General features: G+C 39.9%; 1 long non-coding RNA gene across 1 annotated transcript in view; it reads right to left on the reverse strand.

Annotated features, from left to right (window-relative positions):
• LOC125909616 (uncharacterized) overlaps positions 1 to 9503 on the reverse strand; it is a 198914-nt gene extending 189411 nt beyond the window's left edge. The window contains exon 1 of the long non-coding RNA XR_007453747.1: positions 8788 to 9503. This is a non-coding gene — a long non-coding RNA (uncharacterized LOC125909616). The remainder of the gene's footprint in view (positions 1 to 8787) is intronic.
• Between the last annotated feature and the right edge of the window lie 6609 nt (positions 9504 to 16112).

Genomic DNA, 16112 nt, shown 5'->3' on the forward strand with positions numbered 1-16112 from the left:
AACTGAAAAGGCTACATACGATCCAACTATATAGCATTCTGGAAAAAGGCAAAACTATGAAGCCAGTAAAAGAGATCAGCAGTTGCCAAGGACTGGGGGTAAGGAGGGATAAACGGATGGAGCACAAAGGATTTTTAGAGCAATGAAACTACATGAATCGTACTAGACTGAAGAATACATTTGTCCAAACCCATAGAACGTGCAACACCAAGAGTGAACTCTAATGGACTTTGGAGAATAGTGATATGTCAATGTAGGTTCTTCAATTGTAACGAATATACCATGCTGGAGCAGGATTTTGACCGTAAGGGAAGCTGGGCTTATACAGGGGCACAGAATACATGGGAAATCTCTGTACCTTCTGCTCAATTTTGCTGTGAACCCAACACTGCTTTAAAAATAAAATCCATTTGTTAAAAAGCACTTATTTCCAAATAATATATTTAACTGCTAGAAGCACAGAAGCACATTTAAGTAACTAAAATTGAGGTGCAACATAGGGTAGACAGTTTAGGGTTTTCTAGGGTAGTTAAATAACATGATGTTTAGAATCCTAAATATATTTGGTTTTTAATTTACTCCTTGCAAAGTTCAATGTTATAATAAACAAACCCTTAAATAAATTCAAGAGACCACAGAAAGCATTTGAATGAAAATCATTGGTTTAAGGTATTTAGATTAGTTCAATTCCAAAAATTCTATACGGATTACCATAAAGGAGGTAAATCTGGGATACTATCAACACCATCATTTGTTTAAATTCATTTCTGAAAAGCACAGATCTTAAAGTTAGGCCAACCAATTCACTTAGGAGTTTTTAAATTAAATGCCAAAAACTTGGAAAGTTGGTCAAACAGGAATATTTCATACCAGGAATTTTCCACACCAGGAAAAAAAGTCTTGAACAGCGTATTAGCTGGGACACTTTCAATTTGAAATGACAGAGTCCCAACTCAAACTAGTCTGGATTCAGAGTCCAGAGTGCTCACCATTATACCAGAGAACTACCATAACTCAAACTAGTCTAAGGAAAATAAAAGGAGTTGGGAAATTTACTGTTTCCCCTAGGAAACAGAGTAAACCAGATTAGGTTAGGAGTAGGTCTCCCTCTTCCTTCCTCCAGTGTCCCCAATCCTAATGCCTTCTTTCTCCCACTGTTTCCTTCACTCTCCCCATCTTTGTCTTTTCCCTCATTTTTTCTTTTTGAAGATTTGATTCTTCCCAGTAGTGGGAGATGGACATGGCCTGTAGTTGGCACTATGCTTACAAAACCTGTAGTAGCCACTTCAGAGGAAGGAGAGAATATTTATTTCCCAGAGCCACCACATAAAATTCCAATAATATAATCTGACTGACCCAGGCTGCATCATGTGCCCATCTCTAGGTCAAAACTCATTAACTTCACTTGGCATGGAAAGGAAAATGCCCCCCAAATGAGAAGGGCAGAAATGGAAGGAAAAAAAAGTGGGGAGGGAAATTAAGACAACAGATGGATCAATATATTTAATTTGGTTAACTTCTATTAAAATATCTGGGAGAAAAATGTGTTTTAAAATCAAAAGTCCTAGGACAAAAATTATATCTTCATTGGGAAATCCAGAAATAAATTATTTCTGAAGATACTCTAAAATTGGATAATGAAGATGTAGAGTACATTAGCCAATCAGATGACAATGAGTACTTCAGAAAGCATTTTCTTGCAAACAAAATGTGGCTGACATTCTCCTTTAACTATACCCTCTTGTCAAGATGAATGCCTTTCTTCATTGCCTGCTCAGATTTTTTTTAAACAATTTTTTTTTTCACCATGAAGCTATAATCAGTTTGTGGAACTCTGAATGACTGACTGGTTTACATGACAAATGACTATGGATTAGATTTCAAAGTATTAATAGTATATTTGCATGAAAAATGTTCACAGGAGATACTGGGTGGTTTGGTTGGTTAAGCACCCTGCTCTTCATTTCTGCTCATGTCATGATCTCATGGTTTCATGAGCTCGCGCCCCACATCAAGCTCTGTCCACTGACCTCAAGTAGGCTTCCTGGGATTCTCCCTCTCTCCCTCTCCCCCGTTCATGCTGTCTCTCTCAAATAAACTTAAAAAAAAAAATGTTCTCCACATAAATAAAAAGGTTTTACCTTACTTCTGAGATGAAACCGAAATTAAATTAAATAATTACATCCATTCCATGGATAATTCAGGTTTTTGAAGTTCCGTTTTCCTTGGGGCGCCTGGGTGGCTCAGTCGGTTAAGCGTCCAACTTCGGTTCAGGTCATGATCTCGGGGTTCGTGAGTTCGAGCCACACATTGGGCTCTGTGCTGACAGCTCTGGGCCTGGAGCCTAGTTCAGATTCTATGTCTCCCTCTCTCTCTGCCCCTCCCCCACTCGTGCTCTGTCTCTGTCTCAAAAACAAATATAAACATTAAAAAAAAATTTCAAATTTTGTTTTTCACAAGTGGATATCTTGGAGGTACGGAAGTTTGCCCAAATTAACGTTCCTTGCCTTGTGTGACAATTCAAAACTCAACATTATGGTAAATATATATTAACAAAACCCTCATCTTCTTTAGAATAGCCATTTTCATACCAAGTTCCCTGGAGTTTTTCTTTCACAGAAATGTTGATTCTAACAGGCTTATGATAGTGGCTGCTCTGTTCAATTAGATCTCACTGAATAGGACAAGATAAGTTGTAAAGTAAAATTAACCTTAAAGTCAATGATTTCCCAAAGATTTGAAGAATTCTGCTCCTCATAAATATCTCCAAAATCCTAAATGACAACTCAAGGAAAGCAAGCTTACAGACTTTGTTCCCAGTTCTGTTTCCAACCTCAAATGAAGTGTAAACTCAGATAGCTCAGTGGCATCTCAAGTTCCAACTACATCACCACTACCATAGCTAACAAATACCTTCCAATCTCTTTCCGTCCTGACTTTCCTGCAGTGCATTATCTATTCATGTATTTACACTGTAATGAGATTTGGTAAACAGCTGGCAGTGAGAGAAGATAGATTTTATAAGGCTAATTCTTCCTGTGGTGCCTAAATGGGGTGTTTCTCAATTAGAAGGGGGCTTCCAAATGTGGGGCAAAGGCCCTGTGGAAGCCAGTAGCACAGAAGATGAAAGAATTCACCTGATGCAGAACAAAGGAAATAGTTTACTGAATACACCAAAAGAGTGGTGGGCAGGACAGCAGAGAGGCTGTCTGCAACAAGGCAGTGGTGGGGGGAGAGGGGGGGTGGCTGCTTTTAAGGAGGAAAACTGAGGAGGTATGGCAATGTATGGAATTTTCCCTTTTTTGGTAACTGTGCCTAGTTTTAAGTCGCCCATTAGTTAGTTAGGGCCTATGGACATTTTGAGGTGGGTCATTCTGATGGGCCTGTTCGTATTCAGCCAGGTGGTTGGTCACTGTGGGCCCTTTCCATATTCCATTGTTCAAGTCTGTGTGCCTGAAAGTAGCCTCTGTATTCCCCTTTGACAGATCAACAATGACAAATCTTTGGCATTTGGGTGGAGGTTTCATCTTCAGAAGCTTCTTCCTCAATGAAAGGCATAGAAATGTCCCTACCTAAATTTGTTGCTCCATCAGGGGTTCTGGGCATTTATAGACCAGAGCATGGTATTATATTAACCTGCTAATAAGTGATTTGAGTGAAATCCCTTGGCAGCCAGGACCATGGGATTTGGGGGAGGGGACCCACTGATGGTATGGATTAGAATCCCTATTTAACCATCATTCATATACAGAATTGTCGGATTCTAGAAGAGACAAATTTAACAAAGAGATTAAAGAGAGGGGGATCAATAATTAAGAGTAGAAGTATCGAGGCCAGGGGTCCTAAGAAGTGAAGCCAAGATATCCATGAACAGATTTCTTTCCAGGAAATCCATCCTTGTGTTGCACAGTCCCAGAAGGAGGAAGCCAAAAGGAGGATAACATGGAAAAGAAAACTTAGCCCCAAAAGTGGGGAGGACTGAATTGTGAGAGTAGGACATCAAGGAGGGAACAGCTCCAGCTAAGTTATGATTTCTGACCAAGTGAATTCAGAGAGGTCATCCTGAACAAAAAGGTGGAGAATGAAGTCTTGGAATTGGGAAGGAGAGCTCTTGAGAGTCTCAGGAGGAACGTATTGAGAGTGTTTTTCTAAGATAATATCATAGAATGATTGAAATGTGAGAGTTGGGAATGACAATGGACTGGATTTCTAGGCCTCTAAGGCCTCTGGGTGTGTATTACCCAGAGTCTAACAGGCATAGATCTCCAACCAGCTCACAGATGTACATGATGTAGGGTTCCTCATCTGGGGTCAGAGTAGTCTTGATTCTGGAAAGATGAATCCACTGGAAGAGGCTGTTAGAATGGTCAAAACAACTTAATAGGGCCAGATCCAGACAGATTCGAAGTTGTCCTGCTCAAGAGTCTTTTTTTTTATTTTTTTTAATGTTTATTTTTGAGACAGAAAGAGACAGAGCATGAGCAGAGGAGGGGCTGAGAGAAAGGGAGACACAGAATCCTAAGCAGGCTCCAGGCTCTGAGCTGTCAGCACAGAGCTTGACGCAGGGCTTGAACTCAGGAGCTGTGAGATCAAGACCTGAGCCAAAGTCGGACGCTTAACAGACTGAGCCACCCAGGCGCCCCTAAAGAGTCTTAATGTATACCAAATCTTTGAATGTAAGTCTTGAAAATGTTACCTGAGAAAGAGGGGTCAGGTTTTGGTCTGTACTGGTTTGGGTGGTCATTAATGGTGAAGACAGTTTTCCCTAGGGATATAACATACTGTGTAACTAGAATGACAAAAAGAAAAAGAAGCCCAACTAGAGTCCTTCTGATAGTTGACAAAATTTTCCTCCAGTCCAGTTTAACCAATCATTAAAAGAAAGAGAGGGATAACTTAAGGGTGAATTTGAGGATTCATGTCAGTTAGTAGCCCTGTCACATTTTTGTGGTAATCTAGAGTATACACATAATGCTGTTTTTGTTTTTTGAGAGAGAGAGAGAGAGAGTACATGAGAGTGGGGGAGAGGCTGAGGAGGAACGAAGATAATCTTAAGCAGGCTCTTTTGGATTCTGTCTCCAGCTCTCTCTTCCCCTTCCCCCAACACGTGCGGGTGTGTGCTCACTCACACTCTCTCTCTCTCTCAAAAATAAATAAGCATTAAAAAAAAAAAAAGTTTAAAAAGTAAAAAAAGAATGTAAAGCAGACTCCACGCCCAACTGACAGGCTCAATCTCAAGACTGTTGAGATCAGGACTTGAGCCAAAATCAAGAGTCAGAGATTTAACTGACTGAGCCACCCAGGTGCCCTCATAACAATGGTTTTAATAAAGCATAAGTTCTTCCTTGAGTTGCAGTCAGGATATGAAGGGCCATTTGGTTTTGGAGGACCATCTTTAGAATTTGTGGGTGACTACAAGTTGGGTTTGGTTAAATGTGGCTATTGTCTGCTTTGCTAAAGCCTCTATTTGCAATTTTATATCAACAGAGGTGGCTCCTAGGACAAATATGGCTAAGGGACAAAACCATAAAGAAGCCCTCTTTGTTGTTTAGCCATAACAATATTCTAATTACAAGGAAACACTGGCAAATGGGAGAAGAGTTGTCTGAGGAGATACCAATGGATATTCCCATGTGCTTCACCTAATCCAATCATAGGAAAAATGGGGCCATCCATTATCTCCACAAGTCAATAGTTAACCCACAATTTTGTCATCCCAGCCATGCAGAATTGGTCAAGGTGCTAGTTGTGATATACAATTGTTGGGGATTCAATCCCATTTTCCAGCTATTCAAATAATCATATGCCCAGGTCCTGTTATTATCCCCATAGAACAACAAGCACAAAGATTGGCTATTGTGGGAATTTCTCTAAAGTTTACCTCAAGTTGTCTAGCTTAGGCAAACAACATTCAAAGAAAATCAGAACTGTAAAGACGTGTTATTGAGTCATAACTTTTCTCTCTAAAATCACCCTTATTTCCAGAGATAGCCAAATCAAGACTAATTCATTTGCAAAACAGGTCCAATTTTAACAAACTTGGCCTAATTATTTACATAAGCTCAGCAAGAATAGTGATTGACCGTACAGATCTTTTAAAATTTGCTTTGCTGGAACTTTTATAAGGAATCTCTGACCTTTTTTAGTAGCCTCAAGGCCAAAAGCCAAGCCACATACTTGCCATCAGACATGCCTGCAATACCAGTAGATTTGGGTGAATTTTTCTTCTTGAGGTACCCAAAATATTCTGAGGTTCCTGCACCTGCCAGGAAGTGACATTCTTTACTCACCTGGTAAAGCTGCTGGGAACTCTGTAAGCAAGGAACCAGGCCAACATTTTCAAGCAGCTTTATGGCTCCATGATTCATAAAGACAACCTCAATTCCTTAAAGCTGTCTAGTCATATCTGAGTCTATGCATGCCTTTCCCAAATACGACATTTCAATCAAAGACTTGGTAACATAAATCAATGTTTACAATGGTGACCTGTTACAAGGAGAACAGATTCTTACTGAACTTATGCAATGACTGAGATTCCCAAGGAAGAAAGAATACTCACTGCAACTTTTTGAATTTCAGAGGGTTCAGGCAGACAGAAAAGTTAAACGCTTCAATTTGTTTACAAATGAATATGTTATCACATTTAAGTCTTAAATATCTTAAGAGAAAATTTCCTTAATCTGAAAAAGGAAACTTTAGAGAACCAGCAATGTTTCAAACAAGAGTCACAAAAACTATAATCATTTTTCCCAATTCATTTAGTCCCATGTTACTAATTCTTGTTCAGGTTGAAAAAAGCTTTTAGTTAGTTCTGGAAATTCTTACCCATTTCAGTTTTATTATCTTCAAGATATCAAATGCCTGTATTTCTCAAAAGCTTTTTTTATGAATCTCCTTGAAGACAAAACTCATTTTGCAAAAGCATCAGAACAATACTATAAATGAACTATAAATGACAAAGAATTCAGAAATGGACATTGTTAACAAACTAATGAGAGTTCATTATGATGCAATTGACATGGAAATTCGGTTATTTCTGTGACACAAAACACTCTAATATTCAGAACAGAGTCAAGACGTTATACCAGAAGTTAACATACCAAATAAGCCCAATTAGTCAGAGGTTTTGTTTACAATTTTAAATCTTGGGGAAGTTTGGTAATACCTTAGAAAGTTTAAATGCAAGGTCTAGGAGCACCTGGGTGGCTCAGTCGGTTAAGCCTCCAACTTCAGCTCAAGTCATGATCTCGCGGTTTGGTTTGTGGATTCGAGCCCCGTGTCGGGCTCTGTGCTGACAGCTTGGAGCCTGGAGCCTGCTTTGGATTCTGTGTCTCCCTCTCTCTCTACCCCTTGCCCACTCTCTCTCTCTCTCTCTCAAAAATAAACATTAAAAAAAATTTTAATGCACGTGCCTAAATAGAATTATGGGTCATCAAACACTTGATAAAGACAAAACATAGAAACTGGTTTTTCTAGGCAAAGAAAAACCAATTTCGTTTACATTTTCTTACCAAGAACAGACCAACCATCTAAAAACTTTGTGTTTATAAAGGAGAAGAGCAGAATTTTGAGCTCTGAGAAACCTTAGTCTCCGGTGAAAACTAATAGTAACTAATTGTGAACTGTTACACCAGTATTCTTTAAATGGCAAATGTGTGAAATCTATTAAGCACAAAGTATGTTTTCCAACAGACCCAAATATCCTTAGTTTCTTTGCAGTAAGTCAAAAGCAGATAAACCATATATTAGTAATCAATGCTGTAGTATTTTATCTTATTTGGAAAATGATATCCAATGAATTCAATCCCATTTATCATCTAAGCAAAACTTTAAAGTTTCAGGTTACCAAAGGCTTTGAAAACTATCTTAACAATTACCTATAAGAACTTTGAGACAGACAAAATTAACCATCATTTTAACTCATCGTTTTGGGGACAAATTGCAACAGAGATAACACAAGCTTATTTGACCTTTAGCAACCCTTGGTAGAATGAAAGTTTCAATTAGTTAAAAGACCACATGACATTCCACCTGGGTCCACTTAAAGTCAATTTGTTTCCCACCTCAGGTTTTACCTGGGGCACAGGTGAGGAAATCTAAAGTGAGCAGTGTAAGTCCAAGAGGGTGGTCTTCACTCCTGGACAGAGACGGGAGGAGGTGGCCCCATGATGATATAGAACCAGTTATGCGGGCTGCACACAAAGTGGTGTAGAAATGGGAGGAAGGGAAGGCAGAAGAGGCAGAGTACTGAGTACTCAGAGTACTGCCAGAAGGCAGAGAAAAAGGATTCCTGGTTCTTAAACTTGGCTTTGGCTTATCAGCTCCCACACGGGAGCAGAAACCACGTTTCCCCCACCCTCCCACCCACCTAGCAAGTAAAAGTATAGGCAGTTCATGTCAAGCCTTGGAGAAGACAAGGACCTTCCCCAAAGAGAGTTTCAGCAACTGCTTGAGAATATATTCCTTAAAGACCCCATCCCAAGGTAGACTAACCAGAGACAGCTGGCTCCAATTATCATAGTCATTAACCGGGTAAATGAGTGAGGGAGAGGCCCCCACATCTATTAGGAGTTGGAACAGTGAGAGAGTCAGCGTCCAATATGTCGGAAGGCAGCTGGTTATCAGCCAAACACATTCGGCAAGAGGCTCTTATGTCAGCGTCCTGATTTAGGGCCATGAAACGAAGCAAGGCACGTAGGGGACTTCTGACCATTGGCAGGGGTTCCAGCAAAGGAGGTCAAGCTGGAAAATAGTATTAGAAGAGAGAGTTCCGTGGGAGGGCCATACCTCTGGATCTGGGCATTTGTCCTGAGGCCAGGAAACATCAGGCTTTGGGAGCCAAATGTGTTAAAGAAGACAGCCCAAGAGCGAGGAGGTGGGAAGGACGGGCCGCCGACTCCCAAAGGGACCTCCCGCCGAAGGTAATGCAGCTCTGACGCAGGTCTCGATTTCAGTCAGGGTGGCCTGCTGACCTGATAAAGGACTGCACCTAATAGGAGGTGACGGACTCTTCTGGTGGCGTCCCACCCCAGACAGGAGTCGCGGCAGTTTCGGGACTACAGACCTTTTTGGGGTGTCCGACCGAGAGGGTCCTGGCAAAAGGCATGGAACTTCCTGTTGGGGCGTCCCTTGGCAGCAGGGATAGCCGGAGACCACCGTGGCCAGACCGAACCGGAACAAGGAGAGGGAAGACTCACCCCCTCAGACGCGCGGGAACGCATTGTCCGCAGGTCAAGATGGCAGCTGGATCCCCGGGGAACAGAGGCAGAGGGGCGGAAGGAGAAAGAAGTGAGGCGGCTGAGAGCCTGTGTCTGGAAAGGGTCCCAACAGAGTCCACATCCTGTGCGGATTCGCCCCGGGCGAACTCTTAATTGCCGCAGACTTTGGGAACAGACTGCGGAGGACAGAACGAGAGAGCAAAGGGAAGGGGTTCTTTACCCGCACAGGTGCGAGCAGTCGGACCTGTTTGCTCTCAGACCTTCAGACCCCACCAGGGGGCTATCCTGGCCAGTGGCCTTCCATTGTTAGAGGAGTACTATAAAAGATCAGATTCTGTAGGCAGAGAGGGAAAGGTAAGGAACTGAGGTCCCCGGGAGGGGGAAAGCACTTATTTTGAAACGATGCTGGGAGTGTCTGACCACCGCAAACCCCTCAGGCTTAAGGTTCCTCTTAAGAATGTGACGGACAACACCTACCCACCCCTCAGGTTTCCCTCAGGAATTTGACAAAAGACCTGACTAAACATAAGTACACCTTCAAGGATCACCCACAAGCAACTGGTATGGCCATAGACCACCCCTCATACAATAGGAGCCAACCAATCCAGTTGGTCAACCTAGGCAATAAGGGTAGAACCAGAGAAGAAAAGGGGCCAATCAAAAATTTATAAAACAAAGTCCCTTGCCTATTGTGTGTGTGTGTGGGGGGGGGGGGAGGGGGGCAGGGGGGTATTCACTTTCTAATGCCCCCACTCTGAAAAGAGAGCTTTGAGGCTATTCTTACTTTCTGATCTTATACTCTAATAAACTTTTGCCTGCTGCTCATTTTAGCCTGTGTCCACCTCTTCATTCTTCCAAGCTGTGAGACAAATCCTGAGGTAAAAAATCCTGCAACAGACTGCTGGTAGGAATGCAAACTGGTGCAGCCACTCTAGCAAACAGTACGGAGTTTCCTCAAAAAATTAAAAATAGAACTACCCCACGATCCAGTAATTCTAGGTATCTATCCAAGGGATACAAGTGTGCTGTTTCAAAGGGGCACGTGCACCCAAATGTTTATAGCAGCGCTATCAACAATAGCCAAAATATGGAAAGAGTCCAAATGTCCATCGACAGATGAGTGGGTAAAGATGTATGTATATACAATGGAGTTTTACTCAACAATCAAAAAGAATGAAATCTTGCCATTTGCAACAAATGTGGATGGAACTAGAGTGTATTATGCTAAGCAAAATTAGAGAAAGACAAATATCATATGACTTCACTCATATGTGGAACTTAAGATACAAAACAGATGAACATAGGGAAGGGAAGCAAAAATAATATAAAAACAGGGAGGGGGACAAAACAAACTCTTAAATACAGAGAACAAACAGGGTTGCTGGAGGGGTTGTGGGTGGGGGGATGGGCTAAATGGGCAAAGGGCATTAAGGAGGACACTTGTTGGGATGAGCATTGGGTATGTAAAAGGTGAATCACTGGATTCTACTCCTGAAATCATTATTGCACCATATGCTAACTAACTCAGATGTAAATTTAAAAATAAATAATTATATATATTAACAACAACAATAAAATCCTGCAACATTACTAGGGTTAGACTACTAAAGAGCCAAAAAGAGAAAGGAGGGAGTGGAGGGTCCCTCCAGAAGGCAAAAGGTGAAATCCTTCACACTTTCAGGCAAGGGTGATCTGGCTCGTTCCCCCTTGGGACTTAGGATCCTCACCTAGGAGTATCCTCTGCTGATGCACATCATCAGTTCCCCAAGGAGTACTAGAGTTGGTCCACCAAGGAAAGTCCCAAGAGATTCCTGGAGAATCTGGGGAGAGCAAAGGCTCCTTGTGCAGGGTTCCCCCAAGTGTGGGGTGGGCCACAAAGTCCCCCCATATGGGACACCAAATGTGGTGCCTAAATGGGGTGTCTCTGGATCGGACGGGGTCCTCCAAATGTGGGGGCAAAGATCGGGTGGAAGTTGGTGGCACTGAAGGTAAAAGAATTCACCTGAGGCAGAACAAAGCAGGAAGAAATTTATTGAATACACCACTAGGGAGTGGTGGGCAGGACAGCAGAGGAGAGACTGTCCACCGGGAGGCAGTGGGTGAGGGCTGCTTTAAAGGGGGAAGATGAGGAAGCATGGCAATGTATGGAATCTTCCCCTTTTCAGTAACAGTGCCTAGTTCTAAGTAACCCATTGGTCAGTTAGTGCCATATGGATATATGCCAAATATATGGATATTTCCAGGTGGGTCACCTGATGGGCCTGTTTAAAGTCAGCCAGGTGTTGCCTGTGGGCCCTTTCTACATTACATTGTTCAAGCCTGTTTGCCTGAAAGCGGCCCCTACATTCCTCATGGTATACAGTCTTTCACAAGTGCTTTTAGTCACAATGAAATAAGAAAGAATACCAACTGCAATCAACTAGGAATGCACAGAGAGAGTGTGATTTTATACATCCTAGTTATTCATAAACTGAATTGAATTCAACATGTCTTGGGCCTGGGATTATAAATAACATCTGAAGCAAGATTTTTCCAATATGGAAGAATATTTTTTTTCTGTAAGCCCTTGACCTTGAGCTTGCTATCCTAAGCCCCCAGACACTTGATTCATTTCTGGACACCTGATTGCCACTGCTAAATGCATTCTGTTCTCATCTATTGCCTGTTCAACTTCTTTGGTTACCTGGATGCAACTCCTAGATTCTAGCCTGTGCCTGTATTTCTATACTTACTCTCCTTTTTAACCTGATTTTAACGTAAAGATTTTCCTTGTATCTATGTTTATGTACTTTCATTCAGTATATTTGGGCTTCTGGCTTCTATTCCCAGACATATCCCTCCTCTGGTGGCCTCTTGACTGAAATATAATTAATATTAAAATGTGTTTGCCTTTCCTGAGTATACAACAACCAGTGGCAGTAGGAAGAATATAGAGAGAAGGGCATCCTTCAGTTAAACATTCTTTGTGGAGAGTCTACAAATGATACAAACATTGCTAGACAATCAAAAGCTCGTTGTATTGAAGGCTGATTAATTTTACCTAATTATTCAATTCTTTTATTATCTGAAACATTTCCATTTCTCTTTATCTATTATCTACCTTTTTACCATTTCACTAAATTGAAATATTAACATTTCTTAAACCAATATCTAAAGTGAGATTTAGAGGAGCGCCTGGGTGGCTCAGTCGGTTAAGCATCTAACTTTGGCTCAAGTCATGATCTCATGGTTTGTGGGTTTGAGCCCCACGACAGGCTGTGTGCTGATGGCTCAGAGCCTGAAGCCTGCTTCAGATTCTGTGTCTCCTCTCTCTCTCTGTCCCTCCCCCACTCATGTTCTGTCTCTCTCTTCTTCAAAAAAAATAAACATTAAAAAAAATTTTAAGTGAGATTTAGAATTTGTGAATTTCAGTGATTTGTGCACCATTGTCAAATCAAGAGTCAACACTTTCAGAAGAAATACCTAAAATCTAGATAGTTCCAAAGGATTTAAATATTTCGTCATTCTAAAACTGAGGTTTTCAGGGGTGTAGCAAGAAGAAAACGTATGCCAACTTTTTCTGAAAAGTAGTGGGGAGTCAACTTATTGATGCCAGTAGCTAAAAAAATTGCTTTAAACTAATTTCCTTTTGGATAATTTGTACATTACATTTTCCACTCACCTACTTTATCCTTATATGTGTTGTTTTGTCTGGCTGTTATTATATAAAATATATGTTTCAGTCACTACTTAAAATTCAGGGGCATAATAAAAACAATTTAATCCTTTGCCATTTTAGCATTTTGCTACACTGACAAGAATACACAGCATTGAAAAAAATGAGGATATCATTCTTTATCATGTTTTAATCTTACATCTTAAATCTATTCTTGTATCTTCAATCAGTTGTTTCTTATAGTTTTAGCTATTTGAGTATGGCTGCTTTGTTAGGCAGGATTTTTTCCAAGCTTCTTTTTTCAGTTGCTTTCCAAAGGTGCAAAAATAATCCTGTCACAACAGAGAAGAAGAGCTTATAAAGATGCTTTAAAAACCTTATCACCAGGAAACAGTGCACAGTGCATTGTATAATATAGTGTCTTAAAATACTTCTGCTTACCTCCTCATTGATGCTGCTACAATATTTACATAACACTGCTAACTAATTCTTCATTATGTAGATTATTTATCCTTTCTCTTGGAGACTGTCTTCCCAGAACATTTAATATTATCAAAGAGAGGCATTGTTTTTATTTCTACCTGTTTAGCAGCAATGTATCTCTTCTCAGTTCTGGGGCTCCATTAGTGGGTCAGGATTCATGTTTACTGCTCCTTGGGGTAAGAAATGAAAGTAGGAGGAGGTCTGTGGCAGGACAGAGTCTTGGCTAGCCATCAAGGCAAGTTGTTTATGGATGCAGGATGGGTTATTTCAAAACCAGAAAAAAATAAAATAAAGGAGCAATTGTGGTTCAGAGGAACAGTTGTCCTGGGAACAAAAAAGTGAAAGTGGAAACTAATATTTTTAAAAATATTTCAACAAAAAGACACTTTTAGTACAAGATACCTAAGAGGCTGGGGAAAATTATTTGAAGCATTAAATATTTTCAAGACTTTCTGCATTGAATACATTTTTAAACCCTAGGCAAGATGTTTTTTTGTTAACATTTCATGTTGAAGAGTTGATTCACATCAGAAACAAACAAAAAAAAAATCCTATTTCCATGTGACAGAGGAGCACTCCAAGGCAAATAGCATATAGGCATTTGGCTCTACCTAGTTTCAACCTGAAGGTCAATCCAGATGGACAAGGCCTTTGAGTTCCCTCTTTAACACTTCAACACTCTGTTAAGCCTCCTTTCCCATTAATCTTGTTGTACATGTGTCTACCATTACAGCACAGTGCCTCAGGCCGAGATCACCTAGCTTCCAACACCGTTGTTGGTCCCACTCCACAAATAAGTCACCTCATCAAGCAGCAACCAACAATGTCTTGGCTCATACCCACACCCTAATCTCCTGACACTTAAATACACTGCTTCTCAAATACATCCCTCCTCCAGAAGCTAGGGAAATGAAGCCTAGAGGTCACTTCCAAGCTAGGTTTTTCCATGATTCCTACCAATTCCCCAAGCAACACCAAAGGCAGATATTTACAGTAATAGAGTTGCTGAACTGCCTTAGATTTGCTGAGGGAAAAAAACAAAAAAACAAAAAACATCCAGGTTAACGTTTTTTTTTTTTTTCTTAGCTGAAACGATCAACATCTAAATTTTAGAGGTTCTATAAACCTGTATATTTTGATGTACTAAACCTGGCTGTGTTTATATATAGAGTGGCCATCCACCCTTTTTCTCACCAAGTCAAACAATAAAATCAGGATCATTCTGTCAAATAAATGCAGTAGTCCTTCCAAACCAAATGACCAAATTCATAGGGTCATTTAATGAGCAAATTACACCTTTTAATATGTCTAGCTAAACATTAAAGTCATTTAGTGTTAAGGCTAAATAATTAAGGCTTTGAATACATACATATATATATATATATATATATATATATATATATGTATAGGGAAGTATGAAACCTTCCCTATTTCTTATAAAATTAAAGAAATAAATATTTATTGACTAGTAGAAAAGTGACACTGAACTGCAGACTTTCACAAAGTTGCTCCTCAGTGATGCTATGAGTTGGATTTTATCATCCATTCAAACTGAGGAGAAAAACAGCCTCACAGAGAACAAGTGACTTCTCAAGGTTACTCAAGCCATTAAATGAGCTCTGATTCAGTTCTCCCAACTCCAGCCCCAGTGTTATTTCCACTACTTGATGCTGCAACTCTTCATTTGAAAATTTAATCATAAAGAATACTATATCATTAATCTACCAACATGTTTTCATTCCACCTTGTAAAATTTGCTGAGTAAAAATGCTGTCCTCTGTTAAACTGCATAACCTTGGACAGGGCTAGGGTAGTTCTGATGTAGTGAAACAGATCTGATTACAAACCTACATCAAACTATAGGATTAAGAATTTGAAAAGCAAAAGTAAACTTTAGAGCTCACAGTTCTGTTTCCAGCAAGAATGTTTTTAGATGATTTATAATGGGAATTTTTCAAATTACTTATTATAATAAAAATACTTGATTGTACTTAGTAACTGTACATAAGCATATTTTAAACCATTTTAAGAGGATGAACATGATTTAAAACTCCTTATACTAATTTCTGCCTGATGTAGAGGACTTATAACAGATGCATTAAGGAGATTTAATGAACTTCACAAGGATAAAACTTACAACAGAGCACTTTCTTTAATGTTGAATTTTAACTCTTATACAATACTAGTTTAAGAGTACATTAATGAGCTTTAAAAAATCTAAGTAGATTTAATGTGTTTGGGGTTTTAGTTTTTGTCTATCCATAATGCAGAAGGGTGTGTTGTCTCATATGAAATTTTGTTGAACTGTAGATAAGTCATTTTTATGACCCTGTAAATAGCACTACATATTATATTAAGTGTGTTCAGTAGGTATTAAATAATCATTTTGACTTAGTTCCACAATTTACATGCAATACGTTACTTTAGCTTCTGGACCAAAGAATGGTATGCTAAAAGTGCTATTTGACAACTGGACATAACTGAATGACTACTATTTTGTTAAAATGAAATTAATAACAGGTGCAGCCATTTCATGTGCAGTGTATTCATCTCTGGTGCTTTAGATTCTTATGCAATTTGGGTCGTAATGTAAATAAAATACCTTTTGTCCTTTCTGTATGATCCCCAGTGGGCATTTGTTGGCATTTTCTCTACACTAAGCAACCTACTACTGTTTACAAATATCAAGGTAGGAGAAAGAAAGAAAGAAAGAAAGAAAGAAAGAAAGAAAGAAAGAAAGAAAGAAAAAGAAAATT

The sequence above is a fragment of the Panthera uncia genome, assembly GCF_023721935.1.
Source record: "Panthera uncia isolate 11264 chromosome B3 unlocalized genomic scaffold, Puncia_PCG_1.0 HiC_scaffold_1, whole genome shotgun sequence".
NCBI lineage: Eukaryota > Metazoa > Chordata > Mammalia > Carnivora > Felidae > Panthera > Panthera uncia.